At 35.6% G+C, this 13,001-nt stretch overlaps 1 non-coding gene across 1 annotated transcript; it reads right to left on the reverse strand.

The window, feature by feature from the left end:
* Positions 1–10,933: 10,933 nt before the first annotated feature.
* On the reverse strand, positions 10,934–11,015 carry Trnay-aua (transfer RNA tyrosine (anticodon AUA)). Its single transcript has one exon. It is a non-coding gene; the product is annotated as a tRNA-Tyr (tRNA).
* Positions 11,016–13,001: the final 1,986 nt, after the last annotated feature.

Here is a 13,001-nt window from a genome sequence, read left to right on the forward strand (position 1 = left end):
GACGCGGACGGCGGACGACGAGATGGCTATGACAATACCTCGGGTTGTCTCCGAAAACAGCCGAGCTAATAACCAAGCAGTTAAACAGTTAAACACACACAAGTTTTTAAAGTATATATATATTATGGAAAAACACATAAAGGGCCATACATCTGCCAAATTTTTCTCGTTGCACCAATCCCCTTCTTATTGATCCTCTACCCATTTATTATAATTCTACTGTAGAAGTTTGAGTGCTGATTCACCTGGTAGTTAAATAATATTTTTAAAAGCAAAATTTAAGGACAATAATACTAGAATGGGAAAATAGACAAAGGCCCACAATTATGCCACTAACCATCATAGCCAAATTTACTTTTTAAAAGACCATATACACATTCAGGTCCTTTAAGTGAGCAAACTTGAGTGAGAATCACCGAATAATTAAAGAGTTGAAGACACAAACTCCAGGAGACACTATTTTCTATGTTAGAAAAACAGACTAGAGCCACAATTCTGCCACAAATTTTCAAAGCCCAAAATCCTTTCTTTGCGATCATCTAAATAATTAGGTAATTGCACTATGAACTGTTTAAAAATATCCACATGGTTATTAAAGAGGAGACCAAAATACCAGCTTTAGGACATTCCTTCGAATGGAGGTACATATGCAGGACAGAAAAAGGCAATTCTTCATGCCACTCACTCTATGGGTGCACACAAAAAGTAATGTTTTAACTCAACTAAGTTTCAATTCAAAGACTCAGTCATGTTAAAGTGCTTTTCCCCAACTCTTATTTACCCACTTATTCTTTTCTGTTTATATTCAAGTGTTGACACCTTTGTATACCAAGTCAAAACCAAGGCTGTGACACATTGCATTCATTTTAGGACCTTCTTATGGAATACTCTCAGTATTTCATTTTTAAACGAGGATCAACAATGTAATTTAATGATTTGAATCTGGTATTGGGAAAACGGGGCTTAATACATGTCCTTAAAGCATCGTCCTGCACAAGATAATCATGTTAAGCTTTTATAGTAATTTTTTTTAAATATCTTTTTAACACAAATCAAGTTCAGACAGAAAGTGTCTTCCCTGGACAGCACTGGCTAGTCTGGAAAGAAAATTAATACACAATCATTCAGTCCATTTTTCCCAGAAGGCCCCTAATTTGATGCTTGAACAATTTTTGGTGCTGTTACTGATGATGAAAATCATATTTGTTAACAAATCTTTTAAACAAAAAATACCATACAAGCGGAAAGTATTGTCCTGGATAGGCCTGTGAAGACTACACAGTCTAATCTGTAACAACACTTTACGCACATGCATTAAGCCAACTTTTCCCAGAATGAGGCTTATTGTATCTCCAATCTTCAAAAATTCATAAGTTCCCTCATGTATAACTGCAGATGACACTTACATGTAATGCTTGAATGAACCTCTGTCTCTCCCAACATGGACAGCAATGCCATCACATTGTAGACTGGTTTCTGAAAGAAGTGTGTGTGTGGCGGACTGGTATTGTTCATTTGGAACCTGGCCAAAAGTGTCCGCTGCGTGTACTGGTGAGGGAACCAGCTCAGGAAGGCATTGTCATTGCTTAGCAACTGATAATTGTGTATTCTCGGTTTTGGGTTCGAAATAAAGGTTTTTTGATGCTAGAATATCACCTGTAAAATGTCACGAAAAAGAACTACTTCACTGTGATATTGTAAAACTATTTGCAGACAAATAGAATAATCTTATTGTTCATTATGTTGTTTGGTTAAAATATTTAATACCATGGTCATTTAATTTGTCTATGATTGATTAAAAGTTGATATTTTTCTGATATGCCTAAAAAAGATAAAAAATGTGTGCATCTCAATTCAGAAAATAGTTTATTAACAAGCATGAAAGGTATCATATTTTCAATAATATTATATTTTTTTATCATTTAAGGTGTAATTTGTCTTTAAATTATAGAAAGAAGAAAACAGTAATTTTCTCACAATAATACCAATATAACTTGATTTGTATGCAAGTCATACCCATCCTTTACAAATGCAGCAACTGGACAAAGCTTAAATACCTGTAGTTGTTATGAAAAGTACCAGTATACAGTTTTATGTAAATAACAGACATATTTATATGATACAGAAATATTGTTTTCTTGCAAACAAACGTATAAGACATTTCCAAAAATGTACAATAGATCATTACCTTGGCAACGATGACCGCGTACGTAGAATCAGCCCGCCATTCTTCATCTGTTGACCATCCGACCAAGGGATCAGCCTCACTGGACAACATATTTTTTTAATTAGTACAAGAAATTATATTTGAGGTCAAATAGAATAACTCTACAGGCCTGTATCCAATAACTCTAATTCCAAGAGATTTTTCCAAAACGTGTCTTATACGCATAATATATATTTGAGGGGAAATAAGAAAGGAATTGATAGAGTCTAGATCACTGGGATAAAAACAAGAGCTGTCAGAAGACAGCGCGCTCGACTGTTCGAGTGCTTGACAGTATAGCCATCGTGGGGTAATTGTTCATATTTTATAATAACGTCAGGGTAATATAGTCATATTCTAAGTGGAAGAGGACAATAATTGAAACATATTGATCACTTATGTTTTAAAAAAGTTGTTCTTTATAGACGATATTGAGTTCAGGTATATTTTACACAATCTATTGAACATTTGTAAAGACATAAAACAAACTAATAATTTTTTATTTCAAGTTTGATAGCAATAGCTCGGGTGGGATGGTTGGACGGTCCTTCAAAAATAAAATAACAAGGACTGTTTGTAAAACATGCATGCCCCCTCCCATATGGGCAGTCAGTTGTAGTGGCAGCCATTGTGTAAATATGTTTTGTGTCACTGTGACCTTGACCTTTGACCTAATGACCTGAAAATCAATAGGGGTCATCTGCCGGTCATGATCAATGTACCTTTGAAGTTTCATGATCATAGGCCTAATTATTCTTGAGTTATCATCAGGAAACCATTTTACTGTTTCGAGTCACTGTGAACTTGACCTTTGACCTAGTGACCTGAAATTTAATAGGGGTCATCTGCCAGTCATGATCAATGTACATATGAAGTTTCATGATCCTAGCCGTAAGCATTCTTGAGTTATCATCCGGAAACCATTTTACTATTTCGAGTCAATGTGACCTTGACCTTTGCCCTAGTGACCTGAAAATCGATAAGGGTCATCTGCCAGTCATTATCAATGTACCTATGAAGTTTCATGATCCTATGCGTAAGCATTCTTGAGTAATCATCCGGAACCCATTTTACTGTTTCGAGTCACCGTGACCTTGACCTTTGACCTAGTGACCTGACAATCAATAGGGGTCATCTGCCAGTCATGATCAATGTTCCTATGAAGTTTCATGATCCTAGGCATAAGCATTCTTGAGTTATCATCCGGAAACCATTTTACTGTTTCGAGTCACTGTGACCTTGACCTTTGACCTAGTGACCTGAAAATCGATAGGGGTCATCTGCCAGTCATGATCAATGTACCTATGAAGTTTTATGATCTTAGGCGTAAGCGTTCTTGAGTTATCATCCGGAAACCATCTGGTGGACGGACCAACCGACCGGCGGACCGACCGATATGTGCAAAACAATATACAACCTCTTCTTTGAAGGATGGCATAAATATTTTTTACCATGTATAAAAAAATCTTTTTTTGGGGGGGTGGAATTGGGTAGGGGGGTGGAGAGGGGGGGTCAATGTGGGTGTGTGGTAATTTATTAGTTGATCTTTTAAAAATAACAACAAAAAATTAAAATTGGGGGGGACTCTGGGGTGGTGAGTGGGGGTGGTTTGGGTAGAGTCCATTGTGGTAATTGTTGTTTTCTCAAAGTATGAATCAAATCTGATCATAAATAAAGAAGTTATGGCAATTTAAGCAAAATTTATTAATTTGACCTTGAGAGTCAAGGTCATTCAAAGGTCAAGGTCAAATTCAACTTACCAGGTACAGTTGCAATAGCCTTGATACTTGATTGTTTATAAGTGTTGCAAGTATGAAAGCAAAAGCTTTGATACTTACGGAAGAAAGCGAACCTAAACACAACCCAATTTTCAATTTTCTAAGTATAAAAAGGGCACATAATTCTTACAAAATGCTTGATACAGTTGTCTACTCGTGTTTATAGATTGGGGCCATGTTGGTTAAAAGTATGCAATATATTAAAGCAATATGTCAAAGGACATAGAAAATATTTGAGGTGGTATGCAAACTTTAACATAGATTTATCAATAATATGCATATTCTAAGTGAAGAAAGGGCCATAATTCTTACAAAATGCTTGATACAGTTGCCTGCTCTTGTTTATAGATTGGGGTCATGTTGGTAAAGAAGTATGCAAAATATAAAAGCAATATGTCAAGGGACATAGGAAATATTTGAGGTGGTACGCAAACTTTAACTTATATATATATATATATATAGACATATAGATAGATATATATACATATTATATATATATATATATATCTCTATATCTATCTATCTATCTATATATATATATATATATATATATATATATATATATATATATATATATATATATATATATATATATATATATATATATATATATATATATATATATATATATATTTATTTATATATAAACAAGGGCTGTTTGTAAAACATGCATGTTCCCCCATATGGGCTCTCCGTTGAAAATCACCTGAAAATCAATAGGGGTCATCTGCCAGTCATGATCAATGTACCTATGAAGGTAAATGCAAACTGCATAGGCTAATCTGGGATGCCACTTTATGCACATGCATTAAACCTAGTTTTCCAAGAATGCGGCTCATATTTTCTAATATTAATCAGAACCTACAGAGATGGTTTTCATCTGGTGCTGCAGTTCCAAGGTTGGGTAGGGAGGCCTGCCTGCTTCATCCCCCAGCTTGTAAGGGTGTTGTCTAGTTGTTTATTGGTAAACAGGGTTTCAAGCATGTGTGGTCATCCGTAACTCTGAGGGAATAAATATGAGTAACGTTCTTGGTAAACAGGGTTTCAAGCATGTGTGGTAAGCCGTAACTCTGAGGGAAGAAATATGAGTAATGTTCTTGGTAAACAGGGATTCAAGCATGTGTGGTCATCCGTAACTCTGAGGGAATAAAGATGAGTAACGTTCTTGGTAAATAGGGTTTCAAGCATGTGGGCTCATCTGTAACTCTGAGGGAGAAATATGAGTAATGTTCTTGGTAAACAGGGTTTCAATCATGTGGGCTCATCTGTAACTCTGAGGGAGAAAAATGAGTAATATTCTTGGTAAACATGGTTTCAAGCATGTGTGGTCATCTTTAACTCTGAGGGCAGAAATATGAGTAATGTTTTCGGTAAACAGGGATTCAAGCATGTGTGGTCATCCGTAACTCTGAGGGAAGAAATATGAGTAATGTTCTTGGTAAACAGGTTTTCAAGCATGTGTGGTTATCTGTAACTCTGAGGGAAGAAATATGAGTAATGTTTTTGGTAAACAGCGTTTCAATCATATTGGCTCATCTGTAACTCTGAAGGAAGAAACATGAGGAACGTTCTTGGTAAACAGGGTTTCAAGTATGTGTGGTCATCTGTAACTCTGAGGGAAGAAATATGAGTAATGTTATTGGTAAACATGGTTGCGCGCATGTGTGGTCATCTGTAACTCTGAGGGAAGAAATATGAGTAACATTTTTGGTAAACAGGGTTTCAAGCATGTGTGGTCATCCGTAACTCTGAGGGAAGATATATGAGTAACGTTCCTGGTAAACATGGTTTCAAGCATGTGTGGTCATCCGTAACTCTGAAGGAAGACATATCAGTAATGTTTTTGGTAAACAGCGTTTCAATCATGTGGGCTCATCTGTAACTCTGAGGGAAGAAATATGAGTAATGTTTTTGGTAAACAGCGTTTCAATCATGTGTGGTCATCCGTAACTCTGAGGGAGAAAAATGAGTAATGTTCTTGGTAAACAGGGATTCAAGCATGTGTGGTCATCTTTAACTCTGAGAAAAGAAATATGAGTGACGTTTTTGGTAAACAGGGATTCAAGCATGTGTGGTCATCCGTAACTCTGAGGGAAGAAATATGAGTGATGTTATTGGTAAACAGGGTTTCCAGCATGTGGGGTCATCTGTAACTCTGAAGGAAGAAATATGAGTAACGTTCTTGGTAAACATGGATTCAAGCATGTGTGGTAAGCCGTAACTCAAAAGGAAGAAATAGCAGTAATGTTTTTGGTAAACAGGGATTCAAGCATGTGTGGTCATCCATAACTCTGAGGGAAGAAATATGAGTGATGTTATTGGTAAACAGCGTTTCAATCATGTGGGCTCATCTGAAACTCTGAGGGAGAAATATGAGTAATATTCTTGGTAAACATGGTTTCAAGCATGTGTGGTCATCTATAACTCTGATGGAAGAAATATGAGTAATGTTTTTGGTAAACAGGGATTCAAGCATGTGTTGTCATCCATAACTCTGAGGGAAGAAATATGAGTGATGTTATTGGTAAACAGGGTTTCAAGCATGTGTGGTCATCTGTAACTCTGAGGGAAGAAATATGAGTAATGTTATTGGTAAACAAGGTTTCAAGCATGTGTGGCCATCCGTAACTCTGAAGGAAGAAATATCAGTTATGTTTTTGGTAAACAGCGTTTCAATCATGTGGGCTCATCTGTAACTCTGAGGGAGAAATATGAGTAATATTCTTGGTAAACATGGTTTCAAGCATGTGTGGTCATCTATAACTCTGAGCGAAGAAATATGAGTAATGTTTTTGGTAAATAGGGATTCAAGCATGTGTGGTCATCCATAACTCTGTGGGAAGAAATATGAGTGATGTTATTGGTTAGTTGAGTTTCAAGCATGTGTGGTCATCCGTAACTCTGAGGGAAGAAATATGAGTAATGTTATTGGTTAACAAGGTTTCAAGCATATGTGGTCATCCGTAACTCTGAGGGAAGAAATATGAGTGATGTTCTTGGTAAACATGGTTTCGAGCATGTGTGGTGATCCGTAATTCTGAGGGAAGAAATATGAGTAATGTTATTGGTAAACAAGGTTTCAAGCATGTGTGGTCATCCGTAACTCTGAGGGAAGAAATATGAGTGATGTTATTGGTAAACAGGGTTTCAAGCATGTTTGGTCATCCGTAACTCTGAGGGAAGAAATATGAGTAACGTTCTTGGTAAACAGGGTTTCAAGGATGTGTGGTCATCCGTAACTCTGAGGGAAGAAATATGAGTAACGTTCTTGCTAAACATGGATTCAAGCGTGTGTGGTAAGCCGTAACTCTGAGGGAAGAAATATGAGTAACATTCTTGGTAAACAGGGTTTCAAGCATGTGTGGTCATCCGTAACTCTGAGGGAAAAAATATGAGTATTTTCCTGGTAAACAGGGTTTCCAGCATGTGTGGTCATCCGTAACTCTGAGGGAAAAAATATGAGTAACGTTCTTGGTAAACATGGTTTCAAGCATGTGTGGTCATCCGTAACTCTGAGGGAAGAAATATGAGTAACGTTCTTGGTAAACTGGGTTTCAAGCATGTGTGGTCATCCGTAACTCTGAGGGAAAAAATATGAGTAAGGTTGTTTGAAAACAGGTTTCAAACATGTGTGGTCATCTATAACTCTGAAGGAAGAAATATGAGTAATGTTTTTGGTAAACAGGGATTCAAGCATGTGTTGTCATCCATAACTCTGAGGGAAGAAATATGAGTGATGTTATTGGTAAACAGGGTTTCAAGCATGTGTGGTCATCTGTATCTCTGAGGGAAGAAATATGAGTAATGTTATTGGTAAACAAGGTTTCAAGCATGTGTGGCCATCCGTAACTCTGAAGGAAGAAATATCAGTTATGTTTTTGGTAAACAGCGTTTCAATCATGTGGGCTCATCTGTAACTCTGAGGGAAGAAATATGAGTAATGTTATTGGTTAACAAGGTTTCAAGCATATGTGGTCATCCGTAACTCTGAGGGAAGAAATATGAGTGATGTTCTTGGTAAACATGGTTTCGAGCATGTGTGGTGATCCGTAATTCTGAGGAAAGAAATATGAGAAATGTTATTGGTAAACAAGGTTTCAAGCATGTGTGGTCATCCGTAACTCTGAGGGAAGAAATATGAGTGATGTTATTGGTAAACAGGGTTTCAAGCATGTTTGGTCATCCGTAACTCTGAGGGAAGAAATATGAGTAACGTTCTTGGTAAACAGGGTTCCAAGCATGTGTGGTAAGCCGTAACTCTGAGGGAAGAAATATGAGTGATGTTATTGGTAAACAGGGTTTCAAGCATGTGTGGTCATCTATAACTCTGAGCGAAGAAATATGAGTAACGTTCTTGGTAAACAGGGTTTCAATCATGTGTGGTCATCCGTAACTCTGAGGGAAGAAATGTGAGTATTTTCCTGGTAAACAGGGTTTCCAGCATGTGTGGTCATCCGTAACTCTGAGGGAAAAAATATGAGTAACTTTCTTGGTAAACATGGTTTCAAGCATGTGTGGTCATCCGTAACTCTGAGGGAAGAAATATGAGTGATGTTATTGGTAAACAGGGTTTCAAGCATGTTTGGTCATCCGTAACTCTGAGGGAAGAAATATGAGTAACGTTCTTGGTAAACAGGGTTCCAAGCATGTGTGGTAAGCCGTAACTCTGAGGGAAGAAATATGAGTAATGGTATTGGTAAACAGGGTTTCAAGCATGTGTGGTCATTTATAACTCTGAGCGAAGAAATATGAGTAATTAAGTCTCTTCTCAGTAAAAATCCAGTTCAGACGGAAGGTGTTGTCCCTAAATTGCCTTTTTCCACTACACAGGCTTATCTGGGACGACATTTGACACACATGCATTTAGCCCCATATTTTCTGAGCACGTGTCATATGTAAACTACTGTAAAGGTATAGAAATTCGTCGGTATAAAATTTCTTGGTTTAATAAAAAACAACTAGTTTGTTGACACGTAATTTTGTGGATTTCAAATATAAAACAACTAATTCGTAGATACGTAATTTAGTGCATTTCAAATTTTCGGAGAAGACTGACCGTCATAATAATTGAACTTTCATTTAAAACAACTAGAGTAATAACGAAGCATAATCTGCTAATCTGTGTTGACAGCAAGACTTGGGGTTAATGTGCACTGAAGCCTGAAAGTTTTGCCGATAATAGTCGATAAGAGCATTAAAGAGGCACACTTGTGGGTCCCCGCTAGCTAATTGCCATCAATGTTGTTTTGACAATCTTTGCAATTCTCAGCGCAATAGGTCCCTATTAGTAACAATTGAGTAATAAGGTCCTCAAAATACACGTGTGAAAACCCTTATGTCTCTTTAAACTTTAATTGGCACTAATTGACATATGTGATAAATATGCAAACTGTTGATGTACAGTTTAAATACCGTGCTTGATTTAAAAAGTACACATGCCATTCGGAAATAACCGATTTCGGATTAAAAAAGTATAAATAATCGTTGGTACTTGAATTCGTGGTTCAGCGGACCAACGAAATCCACGTAATTTGTACCACACTAAATTTAATGGTTTTACAGTATTTTAATTAAGTTGAATGTCGGATTAGATGTGTAAAACAAATTCATTGTTGATAAAGATAAAACAACTATTGTTCGGCTATTTAAACAGTGTTTCGATATTACCGAGACGTTTAAGACTTTCTCAAACACGATATTCATTGCACATAAAATGCGCTTTTTGTTACCGGATTGTATGTGTATCTTTCCGTTTCAGTCGCTTATTGAAGATATGAAGATTGTCAGAGTCGTTCTAGAGATATATTTGGATTTTTGGCTCTCGTATGATATTGAATTATTTTTCTTGGTTAAATACCTGTTGGAATCATTATTTTGATCTATAATCTTGCAGAGTTATTAATAACCGAGCACCAATGTTGGTGAAACGTTTCTTACTGAATATGATAGCTTTAGTTTTTATCGTAATAAATACTGGCATTTTACAGTGCGGATAAGCTTTGCAATAAGCTTTGTAAATTTCGTGAACTCTATGTATTTCGTAGAAATAAAACGAGGATCATTTCGATGTCATGGGCTGGGTGAACACCTTGTATTTCGGAACAAAAATGCATTAAACAATCACATATTTATATATATATATATATATATATATATATATATATATATATATATATATATATATATATCAATCATATCGTCAAATACATGTTGTTTAATTCTTTATGAATGGGTTATTCCGGGTTTTGAAATTTAAGGTAGCGCACCTCTAATGGGCACATATCCAAACATAATCTAATTAATTATTTTCTTAATCAGCATCATTTCACTGAACTACATGCAAATTTGTAGGTAGGCTTTCCATGCTTTTTAAAAAAATATACCGATTTTTTCAAAACCACCCCCACGTTCGGCTTTTGTCCAGTTTATTTTCACCCCTGGGGTATATAAAAGTTCCATAATTCATTCAAATTTCCAAATATGGGCATGCAGTTGGTGTGTACAGATGCTGTAAAGGTGTTTAAACAAGATGAAATAATTATTCTTTTACAGACATTTATTTTTTACAAATTTTTATCTATGGAAGAGCGACATGAAATGTAAGTGATTTCAGCCAAGTAAAAATTGGGTCGGTTAAAAACAAAGTGTCATAAAATTCAAAATAGTATCATTTAAGTCATATTTTAAACTCAGTTTTTATAGAAACACTATAAACAGCAAAAATACCAAGAACTAGACAGATTTACCGTTTACTTTTTGAAATAAAAATAAAAATGCAACATGTATTTTCAACAGTAAATCACCCAATTTCGCCATAACGTTGTTTTAATTTTAATAATTGAAGAATGTGCATAAAAATGGCAACATATTAAACAATAAATATAGCTTATATGCCATATTAAATCAAATTACGTAAGAAAATAAATAAAACGCGTCGCAAAAAAGTATACGTCGTCGGCAGGATTCGAACCTGCGCGGGAATATCCCAAAAGATTTATAGTCTATCGCCTTAACCACTAGGCTACGGCACCTAATAGTAGGCTCTTCAACCTTCGAAGAAATCGCGGGAAATCATTAGAGGTGCGCTACCTTAAATTCAAAGTTTTTACTGAAGACACGCTTGTTGCGCTGTTTTGGTGGATCTGTTAAAATTCATTCTTAAACAAGCGGATTCTTCGATAAATGGCGATACTTCTTTAATGTGTTTTCCATACAAACTGGTTGCTATACCGTTAAAAATTGCGTTTTTTCAAGACATTGTTTTTTTATTATCCCAAATAATTGCAATTACTTTCTATTTCATTCTATATTCTATTTCCTTTTATATAAGCATATTTTTAGAACAGGTCCATGTCATTGACATAGAAAAGTAAGAATAGCTTGATTTCTTCCAGGGTTAACCCTTTTGGTTTTAGTTTACATGAGTTAATAACTATTAATCTAGAAAATGGGAAGCAATGAGGATCTCGGATCCTCCTGTTTGACCCTGATGCGTGAGTGAACGCTAATACTAAAGAATGATAACGTACATGAAACTAAACGCACAGATACATTTCCTATACCGCGTTTGCAAAGTGGCGCCTTATTTTTCGTTACTCAGTTGTATCCTTATCAGGGAGTGATTGATATAATAACCAACTGTTGGTTTTCAAGAAATACGCAATACGTTTTTTTCTTTTTGGGTTTAAGTGACATAATACGCATCTAACAGTATATGCTATGTTTATAGGTGTCTATCGCAACCGTTGTTTATTTTTGGTGGTTTCACTTCATATACACCTATATTTGTTAATGCAGCATCAACATAATAAAACAATATCCCGGAAAGAGAAAAATAATGAATTTGAATATCAACCGTACTTTCGTTTGACAACTGACGACAGAAATGATTCGTTTTCTTGCAACGATATCTATTCATACGTAACACGAACACTAACTCCGATCCTAATAAAAAGACAGTTTCGCTCGGCTTCGAGGACTGGGACAGTCATGTAAAATATCGAATATAATATATATATTTTTTATAAACAACTGCTAGCAAGATGAGTTGCAGATAATTGGTCTGTTACCACATTTTAACTAACTCCTTTGACCGGTTAATTCTTTTCAGCTCAATTCAACAGTGAAAATTTCCCATAATTTTACTTTAAAGTGACATAAGACGCATCTAACAGTATATACCATGCTTATAGGTGTCTATCGCAACCGTTGTTTATTTTGGTGTTTTCACTTCATATACACTTAAATTTGTTAATGCAGCATCAACATACTAAAAAATATCCATAACAGAGAAAAATAATGAATTTGAATATCAACCGTACTTTCTTTTGATAACTGACGACAGAAATGATTCGTTTTCCTGCAACTATTTCTATTCATACGACACACGAACACTAACTCCGATCCTAATTAATACACATTTTCGCTCGGCTTAGAGGACTGGGACAGTCATGTAAAATATATAATATAATATATATTTTTATAAACAACTGGTAGCAAGATGAGTTGCAGATAATTGTTCAGTTACCACATTTTAACTAGCTCTTTTGACCTGTTAATTCTCTTCAGCTCAATTCAACAGTAAAAATTTCCCATAATTTCACTTTAACACCATAAATTTAAAAACTGGATTTATAAAGCCCCGTGGTGAGTTGGATTCCCTCAAGATTCGTGGTACTAATGATAATAACAAATATGGTTGTATTTGGACTGAATAATATGTTGCCATCTTTAGATGTTTTCAATAATGGCGCCTGTAATCGGTCGATTATGGGGCTTTTATTATTTGTATGCAACGTATGGTCTTTCTGATGTTAAGTTCTTTTCAAAATGTCAAATTTCTCAAGCTATTATACAAAACCAAATCGAATCGAACATTACTTCCATCTTAAACAATATTTAAAGCCCTTCATTACAAAAAAGACAACTGCGTAGTCCAACAGGCTAACCTTTAAGGTCACCGTGGCGTTGAGGATTTTGGTGTCCGCCTAGCGAGCGAGAGTTCATGGTTTCGATCC

The sequence above is a fragment of the Dreissena polymorpha genome, chromosome 14 (genome assembly GCF_020536995.1).
Source record: "Dreissena polymorpha isolate Duluth1 chromosome 14, UMN_Dpol_1.0, whole genome shotgun sequence".
In the NCBI taxonomy this organism is placed as follows: Eukaryota; Metazoa; Mollusca; class Bivalvia; order Myida; family Dreissenidae; genus Dreissena; species Dreissena polymorpha.